Genomic DNA, 10,980 nt, shown 5'->3' with positions numbered 1-10,980 from the left:
TAAAGTAAAGGCTAAAAAATGCCAGTGAGAGTGTAACAGCCCAAACAGCAGGTGAGCTCTTGGCTGTTGTGAAGGCAGAGGAAGGCAGCACTGAGTAGTATTCAGCTAGGTGATGTTTCAAAAGAGAGAAAAGATATTTTTATTGGGCAGGGAACTCGTGGATCATGTATAGATAATACAGTTATGAAGACATGGAAAACTTCTCCAGAAACTTTCTGGGGATGAACCTGGTTGGTTTGTTTGTTTTTGTTTGTTTGTTTGTTGTTGTTGTTTTTTTAAGTGAAGCTAGAACTCCACATTCCCCTTTTTTTTTCCTTTTTTTTTCCAGCTACATTTATCTTAATCACATCAATCTCTTACTCATATTAAAAGTCTTCACCGTTTGCTAACCTCTAAAACCTACTGTTCTTTTTCCTTTTCTCTTACAGCATACATGTACCAATCAGCTTATTTTCTGAAAGACTATGTTGGCAATTGATTTCCATTATTCATAAAGATGTTCATGGTGTATTTCTCAAGAATAAAGTCTATAAAAATATGTAACGGTGCCTACTGCTGGTAGAGGCAATATAGCTATGAAGAATTCTATGACGCTATCTTGCCACAGAGGGAAAAAAAAGCATTGTCTGTCACTGTCACACTGAAAAACTGTATTTCTATGTCATGACCTACTTGTGACAGGTTTCACTTACCAAATAACAAGATTCTGCAGAACAACACAAATTTCCCACTGATTAATGTCTTGCTTTCATAATAGTATGCTTATGTGTTGTTTTGTTATTTGTGTTGTTTTTTTGTTTTGTTTTTTTTACCTAGTGAATGTTCTTGCATGTGTCTTGCGCGTAGAAACTGGAATTTGTGATACTGATAACTAATTGCTCCTACCTAACAGTCCTAAAATTGGAAAAATTGACCAAACTTAATATTGGCAAAAGCTAGTAAAAACTCACTGGTTTTAGTGAAGTTTCTTATGCAAGTTCATTCCACAAATGAATTTGGTAACCATTTTTTTTTCAAATGACTGTTTCACTTTACCAGCCAGATAACTGGAGTCAGTGCTGTGCAGCACCATGCTGGAAATAGTTTTGCAGGAGTGGGTTTACCAACACTATGTATGAGTTCTTATAGCAGAACTGCACAAGCCAGTTATCTTGTTTGAGGTCTGCAATCCCTGTCTGCATGTTGTGGCAAGCTTGGTTTGCTGTCTTGATGGGTTTGAGATAAGACCAGGAAAAAAATGGTCCCAGGATTCTTGGTTATCGTGTGAGGTATACATTCCCTGTTTTCTATGGTTATCTTAACAGAGAGAGAGCTGTGACAAATACTGAACTGAAGTATCAAGTTCTGAGGCTGAGATGGCCATGATGTTTCAGCACACTGTTTTCTGTAGCACTTGACCTACTCAGAGCTCTGTGACTAATGGGTGTAGTGAGTACCAGTTACTTCAGCATCTCACAAAGTACGTACAGCTAGCCACCTCTGAAAAGTTCAGTTTAAGTTCAGTCAAATTTTCATCATCTCACATTGGAATAGTTAGCCTAAATTTAGGCAATTAGGCAGAAATTATATGCCTTAACCACATGGTTGCTGTGTTTCTTTGTCTCATTTGCCAAAAATCTTTCCCAATCACCTTATGTACTACCTTTAGGGGTAGCAAATTCCATGGTTTGTGCTCTTGGTGTCCCACCACATGCTGCAGAAGGACTTACCTTGGGCCTCTCTCCTGTCTTCCAGTGGATATCACACAAGTTGTCACACCTTCACTACTGTCATCTGGACCCCTGGCAGCCGCTTGCTGTCAGCTGTGAGAAACTTGCTCAGCCAGAACAGAGCCTGCCTGTGCCTTCATATCACCACATTTGCTTGCCCAAAATGGTGGGACACCTCTCCTATCAACAGTGCATCGTCCTTTCACCAGGAACTATATAAATAATGCCAGTGTTGTACTGATTGTATTTTTAAGCCACTTTTTGTATCTAAATAAAAGATGATGGGTTTAAAGTTCAACTCGAAAGTGCTTTGCTGTTGTTTCAAGCAGGATTTCCCTGCCCCGTTAGTTTGTTTTCTGCACCTGCTTGTTCAGTAGGATAGAACTGGTGCCACACACAACTGCCTTTGACCAAAGTACTAACTGCTCTCAAGAGCTGCCCTGTAAGACCCATGTACTGCAACCTAAGGGGACTCTAAACTATTGCCACTATTTTATTTTTTTTTTTGTACCTCATTATACCAGCTCCCCTTCTTTGTCTTTTTCTGCCTGATATATTTATTTGCCTCTCCTTCCCTTACTGCTTCTTCCTTTCCTGACTGTGCTTCTTTCCCAGTTCCACCTTTGTCATTTTTCCTTCCCTCCGTTTCCCTCTAACATCTCTGTTTCACTTGCCTCATTCCTGCCAAACACGTTGGCTTGTTTCTCCCTGTCTTTTCCTTTGTTAATTAGTGCGGTGTTCAGCTCCTGAAGGAAACTCTTTCACTCAACAGTGAAAAATCAAAGAAAGAGCAGCGGGTGCAGTGGTAACCTCGTTCTTTGAACTCCTACCACTAAACAGCAAAGCAAAGCTGACAGGAGCTGCTTCTCTTTTTCTTTCCCTGATTAATTAAGAGAAGAGAGGTAGTAAGAGGGAAAACAAGAGTGGACAGTGATAGCAAGGGAAGAGAGCAAGCAGGGAAGGACAGGGCATGAAGTCAGAGATAAGAAGGTAGAAATAGTAGACTACAATTAACAACACTTAATGCTGCAAAGGGAGTTGAGAAAAGCTACAGGACTATAGCAGACTTCTGAAGATGCTCACTTCACTTTGTGCTCCACTTTTTTTCACGTAGACCACATCTCAAACCAGCCTTTCCGTTGCCACACAGCCTCTCATCTCTGAGTTGGCTCCTCTGTCCTGCATAAGCATCCCTTTGCTATCTACAAACTTGACTGATAATGTATGCTTATGGTATCAGTCATCTAGACCCCTGGAGTTTCAACAAAATGAGTGTCAGATTTCTGTTACATTATGGAAGCATTACTTTTGGAGCAACCTGCATATAACAAAATGAATAATAGGATTCTTGCAGTTTCAAGTCTTCTAAAACTGTGGAGAGATGCAGCTGAATGCTTCTGCTCCTTCAAGAAATACATGAGAGCACATTATCAAAGGCAGAATTTCCTAACCCAAGAAGAATTTGGAATATTCTGAAGTTAAAGACTTTCTTATGTTCACATAACCTGCAGCCAAGATAAGTTCTTGAATATTTTTAGACATGAGTTTCTTTCTAATCTTCAGTAGAACTTGCTGATGTAGGAAATGTGCATGGTCACGTTTCATCATCAGTAGGAAATAGGAAATCTATAGGAATAGGAATCAACAGGAAAATCTAATGGAGCACTATCTTTATTGGTTATTTATTTATTTATGCATCTATTGATAATAATCACATCAGTTAAGCAGAAACAGACAAAGTCTTCATCTGTCATGTGGTGAGATGGATGTAGCATTGAAATTGATGGCATATTTTCACACTGCAGGTACAAAAGTGTGAAGTGCACTAAATACAAATGGAGCAAATCCATTTAGAAGTACAAACAGTCCTGTAAGATCAAGGTTTTCAAGATGTACAAATGGCAAATGTGCAGTACTTAACTTTTCTTCTGAAGATTGTCTTTAAGAACAATATTGTTGGCACTGTTGAGAACAAGTTCGAAGGATTACTGAGGGCCAGATTCTCTGCACTGTAAGAGATACAGATGCTGTTGTTTGAGTAAAGGTGCAGTTGACTTCTAAGTTAAAAAAAAAGGAAAAAAAAAGAAAAAAAAACAGAAAAGGCAAAGACAAAGTTGAGGATTTTCTAGCTGTTAATGATGTGATTGCTCATATCCCCTTGAATATCATCATTATTTTACCTTGTTTTACTGGTTTTACCTCCTTTAAGGCCTCACCTGACAGCTTGTGTTTTTTTCAAGGGCAGTATTTTTCTCTTAGTACACATGACTGAATGCCTAAGATGTTTACTCACCATCTCAAAGAGTCAGTGTCTGGCTGGGATGAATAGTGATGAGTAGCTAACTACTGCAAGTGAGCTGTAAATCTTCACTATAACATTATGAAGATTCAAAAATCAGATACACTAATCAGCTGTTAGGATGAAATGCTTTATTATAACATATTTAAGAGAGTTAGATAATTACTCTGCCCACTTTTGCTTGAAAATACAAAGTGCCAACATTTTTATCCTGCTTAAGGGCAAATACCTTCTGCTATGCCACCCACATCTACCCAATCAGTCGGAAAACTAGAACTACGTATTCTTTTAGGATTGAGAACATAATTCTTTGCCTGTCAGATTATTCTGACAAATTACACTATAATTACTTTCTCATTAATTACAGTGACAAATGTTGATCTAAAGAGAAGAAGGAAGGATGGCTTTCATGTGAAGTCCTCAAAACATGAGCAATGAAGATTTTCCGTAAGCACTTTAATGTTCACTGATATTTGGATATACTAACATGTTTACACCTTCTGCATGCATGCAAAAACATATTCCTAGCATGTCTGTTTGAGATAGAATGTTATTTCTGATCATCTTTGAATACTATCTTTTCTGCTTCCAAGGAAATATTTTTTTCTCTCTGATACTATCAGTCTTGACCAATAATTGCTCTAAAACCATGAAAGAAAAAAAAAAAGATGCTCTTGTTCTTGGAATTATTTAAAGTATAGCAAAAGAACTTATAGTGGAACACATTACATTCCTAGAGTATGAGGTCCTCAAGGATTGGAAGAGTTACCCAACCTCTATGGTAAACCATGAGAGATGGGAATAACTTGCAACTCGAAAAGACAACTATTTTCCTTTCAGAGCAAGAGGGATATTGGAAACATAATTGCCTGTCTCTGAGATATTGTTCTTTCTTTGGCTCCAGTTCATTTTTGGCTGCTGGCAGCCTTGCACTGTCCATCAAGCCTGATGTAGCAGTCATATTTTCTTGATGAATGTGTGAAAAATAGAAGAGTGAATAATTGTCCATGTGATTCAGAGGCAGTTTGTAATCAGATTTGTAAATCTTGTTGCAGATTGGTACGACACTGAAACTGACACTGAAAGAGTTGTTTTCTCTCCTTGAAGAGAGGAGAGTAACAATTCCTGCCTGCAGTAAAGAATAAAAAAATGGTAAGTTTGGGTACTGATCACTTTGTACTCAATGAACAACTTGTACCAGAATCTACCTGAGAGCAGAATAGCCTGTAGAAAATCTTGCCCACAAAGAAAGGGGGAAGCTGCATTAGGTTTCCTTTATGTTAGCAGTTTTTAAAGTGCAGTCAATCAGGTTCAACAGACTTCGCGTTTCTGAAAAGATCACTTGTGAGGCATTGTTAGTTACTGCAAGATCCTGAAAGATAAGAAACACTGGGTCTAATCGCAGTGCTGAAATGATCTTATTCTGGGACCTTGGACAAAATCAATTGTTTGAATCTGTACAAGTTGGTTGCACTGGGTGAATTTCTGGCAGAGCTCTCACTGACCAGAGTGCTCCCAGGGTTTTCCTCATTGGACAGCACTTTAATGTACAAGTGTTGTTTCTACGTGGATCTAGGAAGTGTGATTGTGGCTTTCATTTTTATTTATTTCGTACCCTTGAAAGACCTTTTGTAGCTCTGGAGAACGAGCTGACCTCTTTCATTCTCTTCACCTGAAAAAGGTTGTATTTTAACTAACCTTTCAAAACACCCGGCCAAATTCTACTCCCGCTGCACTATTCAGCATAGCTGCTGAGTAGCTCTATCTTCCAGCTACATAACTAAGTGCATTATTTTGCCCAAATCTTCCCACCTTCTGATTCATTACAAGTCTATGTCTCCATGTGCTTGAGGATACATACAGCCATACCTCTTACATAAGATAACATTAGCTGTACGCTGTACATACAGGTATCTAACAGGAATGTTTGTTCTTTGGCTAAGCTGCAGTGAAGCACAGAAGAAATGTTTGAGGCTGAGATGTTCTTCAAGTTTCAGACATATTCTTGGCTGATTTTCTTTTCATCTGGTTAATCTATAATGGTTATTTTAACCCTCCTAGTTACATCTTCGTATGGTTTAGATTTCAGTATTTGTTCTATTTCTTCCTTTTTTAGAAGCTTCACACTGTATATTTTTCCATTTCAGTCTCTTTTCTTACCACTAACGCAGAGCTTTGGATCTCATAAACTTCTGCCACTCAGCTCCCATGCTCTGAAAGGAAGGAAGGAAGGAAGGAAGGAAGGAAGGAAGGAAGGAAGGAAGGAAGGAAGGAAGGAAGGAAGGAAGGAAGGAAGGAAGGAAGGAAGGAAGGAAGGAAGGAAGGAAGGAAGGAAGGAAGGAAGGAAGGAAGGAAGGAAGGAAGGAAGGAAGGAAGGAAGGAAGGAAGGAAGGAAGGAAGGAAGGAAGGAAGGAAGGAAGGAAGGAAGGAAGGAAGGAAGGAAGGAAGGAAGGAAGGAAGGAAGGAAGGAAGGAAGGAAGGAAGGAAGGAAGGAAGGAAGGAAGGAAGGAAGGAAGGAAGGAAGGAAGGAAGGAAGGAAGGAAGGAAGGAAGGAAGGAAGGAAGGAAGGAAGGAAGGAAGGGAAGGAAGGAGAGGAAGGGAGGGAGGGAGGGAGGGAGGGAGGAGGAGGGAGGGAGGGAGGGAGGGAGGAGGAGGGAGGGAGGGAGGGAGGGAGGGAGGGAGGGAGGGAGGGAGGGAGGGAGGGAGGGAGACCACTTTTTCATCACTCTCAAGCAGAATGCTTCAATCTAAGTGTGACTTCCACGGGTTGAAATGCTTGAGGGTGTAATTTCAAGAGCAGAAATGAAATAGGATAATTAACATTACACAGAAGCTTATATTCTTTGTCCCTATTACTATGAAGTGTAGCACTCCTGTGTTACTTTGTGATACATCAGTGTAAAAACTAATTCCATCATGGTTGGTGTGTTCAGTCATCTGTGGTAGGTAACAATTTTAGCTGCAAGAGCTCTAAATAACGACTCAGGACTGAAGTCTGTCCTGATGTTGTCCCATGTACTTAGGGACGTGGCAAAGCCTCTCAAGTCCAAGACAAAAATAACAGAACTGTAGAATCATAGAATGGCCAGGGTTGGAAGGAACTTCAACTCACCCCAATTCCATCTCCCTGCTGTGGATGGGGCTGCTACCCCGTCAGGTCAGATTGCCCAGTGCCCATCCAGCCTGGCCTTGAATGCCTCCAGCGCGGGGCAGCCACAGCTTCTCTGGACAGCTGTGCCACTGCCTCATGCCCTAAGTAAAGAATTTCCTCCTAATTAGATTTCTAATCTAATTTTTCCCTCTTTTAGTTTGAAACCATCTTGTCCTATTACTATCAGACCATGTAAAAAGTCGGTCTTCATCCACTTTATAAGCTCCCTTTAAGTCCTTAAAGAAAGTTACCACTAATAATAACAATAATAATAATAATAAACAGCGGGAGAATAAGGTCATTGCGTTAAAGAAAGTTGTCTGCAATCAGCCCTGCAGGCAGAGAAGAGAAAGGCGCTGGAAGAGCAAGCCAGGGCCGCATCTGTGGGCCAATGGGGATAACGGGCTTCCTTTGCTCCATGGGCAGCTCCCCGGGGCCGGGCGGGGACATACGAGCGCCTGGAGGTGGGGCAGAGTTTGAGGGGTCTCAGCCTGCTGAGCTCTCGACCCCAAGTGCAGTTTCTCCCAGTCGCCGCCTCCTGTCCCTGAGATCCTTTGAAACCCTCAAAAATAAAGGGGGGGCGGGTGGGGAGTTTTCAATGTTACACCCCTCTCTTTGGAAGGAGTGCGGTTTTCTGGCCGCTGCGACATCACTCGTTAAACAATCAGCTCCCGAGCCCTGAAAGGAGAGGCATTGCACCCTTCTTGCTGAATGCACTCCTTACTGCATATAACGCCAAGGCCTTTTGATGTCTCACAATGCATGTTACGCCCTAAGATTGTCTCTTTGGACAGATCTACAACGCTTGGCTTCACGTTTGGAAGTTAAATGGCCAGCGAAGTTGTCGAAACTCCCACGTCTGGAGCTGCGCGGCGCTCCGGCCGCTCCGTCCCCGCCCGCCGCCGGGGCCGTGGGGCTGCGGGGGCGGCGATGGAACGGCGGGGCCGGGCCTCGGCCGGCTCCGGGGAAAGGGGAAAGCAGCCCGGCCCCGACTTTTTCTCTCTTTTCTTTTCTCCACTTTATTCTTTGGCAGCCTTAAAAAAAAGGGGCCGTTTGCAAAGCGTCCTCCCCGTGTAGGTGGCTTGTGTCTCGAAGCCGCTGGCAATGCTGCCGCTCCATGAAATCAAAATTTATGATTATTCAAATGTTGGGGAGTGTGAAAAGAGAGGAAGAAAGAAGGAAAATTAATATTGCAGCTGTTCTTCTGATTAATGAGAGATAATTGCTCATGAAAAGTCACCCCTGTGGCATTTTGTTGTCTCCTGGATCTTTGTTCTTTTCCACTATTATTGAGGACTTTCTTGAAGACTAAGCGGTTCTTTTCAATTTTTGGTATTCAGAAAGTGTTGCTTGGTTACAGATAATGGAGAAATCTCGGGCTATATCGGGTAAGATGTGCCACAGACAGCAATATCACAATGCCACTCTCAGAAAAGGATGGATACAAGTTAACGATGCGCTTTCAACAAAACATTAATAGACTTGTTCACGCTTTTATAATGACCTCATTAATGGGAGCTGTGGCCAAGTCCTGTCTTTTTTTGCCTGCGCTCCCTTCACACAGCCCGGCTCCGAGATAGCCAGCGGCTTAGGGAGCCGATCCCAAATCGATGTAAGATCGGGGAAGGAGCGCTCTCCCGGCTTAAGGGCCGGCGGCCCCGCGGCCACACGGGGTTTTTTTGGGGGCGAGGGCCGCGCCCGCCCAGATCCCTCTTCGGGTCACGTTCGCCCTGCAAACTTTTTTTTTTCCCCTTTTTTTGTCCTCAAAACGCGGCCACGAGGTGCGGCTCTCTCTGCCGGGTTTGCACCGGGCGGGCAGTGCCTCTCTGCAGCCGGGGCTGGGGGAGGGAGGGGAGAGGGCCGCTTTTGTCGCATAAGCCGTGAATCTCCCCGACATAAAGGTGTTGGAGACATCTGGGAGAAAGGAGGGACCTGCGCCCAGCGCTGCGCTCCGCGGGCCGGGGGAGCGGCTCTGATGTTCTTTTTGAACTGCTCCACTTTCAAAAGGGGGCAATTTCGTTACATTCTCATTTGTTACACTGCCTTGAACTAAAGGCAGACAAAGCTATACTCTGTCACCCCGAGCAGAATGAAGGGAATCAAAGGATTTTCCCTTAAAAGGACTAATTTTCTCCTTGAATTATGAAAGTAATGGCTAGGTAACAGCCTGTGCTCTGTACCCAACCGCTTAATACCTTCTAAATCCTTCCACGTGGCTCTCCCAGTCGTAGCAATTAGAGCTCATTATAGGCTCATAAGAGCTCTCATTTCGGGGATTACTTAATGGACAATGAAATTTTATCGGACAGAATTATTGAAAAATAAAATCGTAACGAGGCCGATGTGATGTGGGCGCACGCCTTACATCATTCCGCCTGGTTTGGGATATCTCTGCTCTCAAATGACTTCTTTTCTTGCTCCTGCTTTCAGGGCTGAGATTTGCTTTGTGCTATTTTTTTTTTCCTCCTTTCTTTTATCACCGCGCTTGGTTTATTATAACAATTAGAAATCGCAACTTTGATCCGACTCTCGCTGTCCGCCCCACTTACAGCAGCCCCCCCCCTCCCAACCCCGCTCCATTGCTGCACACTGAGGTTTTCCACGCACACTGGAAGCCCTTCTTTCTAAGTAGCTTCTCCTAAAAAAAAAAAAAAAAAAAAAAAAAAAAAAAAAGAGAGAGAGAAGAAAAAAGGAAGAAAAAAAAAGACAGAAAAGACAAAACTGCATTTTAACCGGAGAAAGTCCACTGCGTTCGCCCTGGGACCTTAACTACAGAGCCTTGGGAAAGGCTCCGGCCGCCCCGAAGCCTCGGCAGCGGTTTGGGGAGAGCTAGGTGAGGTCGGAGTTGACCCGTCGAAAGCCGCCGGTCCCTAATTGTTGTCACAAGACGCGGGATTAGCGCATTGCTGGAATAGCTGTCTGTTTACACTCTGGAGCCCCGCCGGCCGGTAAACACTTTCTAATTGAATTCTAATCACATTCAAATAGCTCCATAACCAGCCTCAGCTGCAATTCATAAAACTTTAATTGCCATCCATAAATCCTCAGTTCGCGGCTGCGGAGCGTCCCTAAAACTCTGCGACATCGCGGCCGTCGAGGGGAGCCAGGGCCGTCCGTGTCCCCTCTGACGGGGCTAGGGCAAAGCGCTAAGTCCCGGGCCGACGGAGAACCACCCCGATCGGAGGGCGGGCAGCGGTATCGATGCCTCTGGTGTTGTTTTTCTCGATTTAAAGAGTGAAGGGGTACAGGGGATGTCCGCGTCCCTGCTCTGCGCGCGCCCACCGCCTCTAAAGGCGTGAAGGCTGCCGATTTCTCCCGGGCCGCACTCCGGCAATCAGCCGTGCTCTGCGTTTTCTGCCTTAGAGCACAATTGTCGCTCCCCTGCGCCAGCCGAGCGGCGCAGGATGCGCGGCCGCTTCCAAATGCCGCGTCGTATCTGCCCAACAGGAGTGCGACTGCCCTTCCTCCGCCGAGGACTCTTTTTAAACTCCCATAAAACAGGTCATTGGAAAATCGCGTAATATGCCGCAAATACCTCGGCCCTTTAATGCAATCTGAAATGCTCGGGAGCCACCGACCGTATTTAGCTGTTTATCCAATTTTACTTTGAATGATTGCTTCAGCACATTCGGTGCACATCAAAGCGGCTCCGGCACGGCCGCCTCTCAGCAGCGCTGCGCGCCGGTCCCGGAGCGACCGGGCACTTGGCGGGGCAGTGGCTTTGTGATAGCACTGGGCCGAGACTAGCACCGGTGGGGAAGGCTCAGTCCCAATTTGGAGAAAGCTTCGGATGGGGTGAGAGGGGTGAAAATAATAATAAC

The sequence above is a fragment of the Lagopus muta genome, chromosome 4 (genome assembly GCF_023343835.1).
Source record: "Lagopus muta isolate bLagMut1 chromosome 4, bLagMut1 primary, whole genome shotgun sequence".
NCBI classification, from domain to species: domain Eukaryota; kingdom Metazoa; phylum Chordata; class Aves; order Galliformes; family Phasianidae; genus Lagopus; species Lagopus muta.
This window is presented reverse-complemented; position numbering follows the sequence as displayed.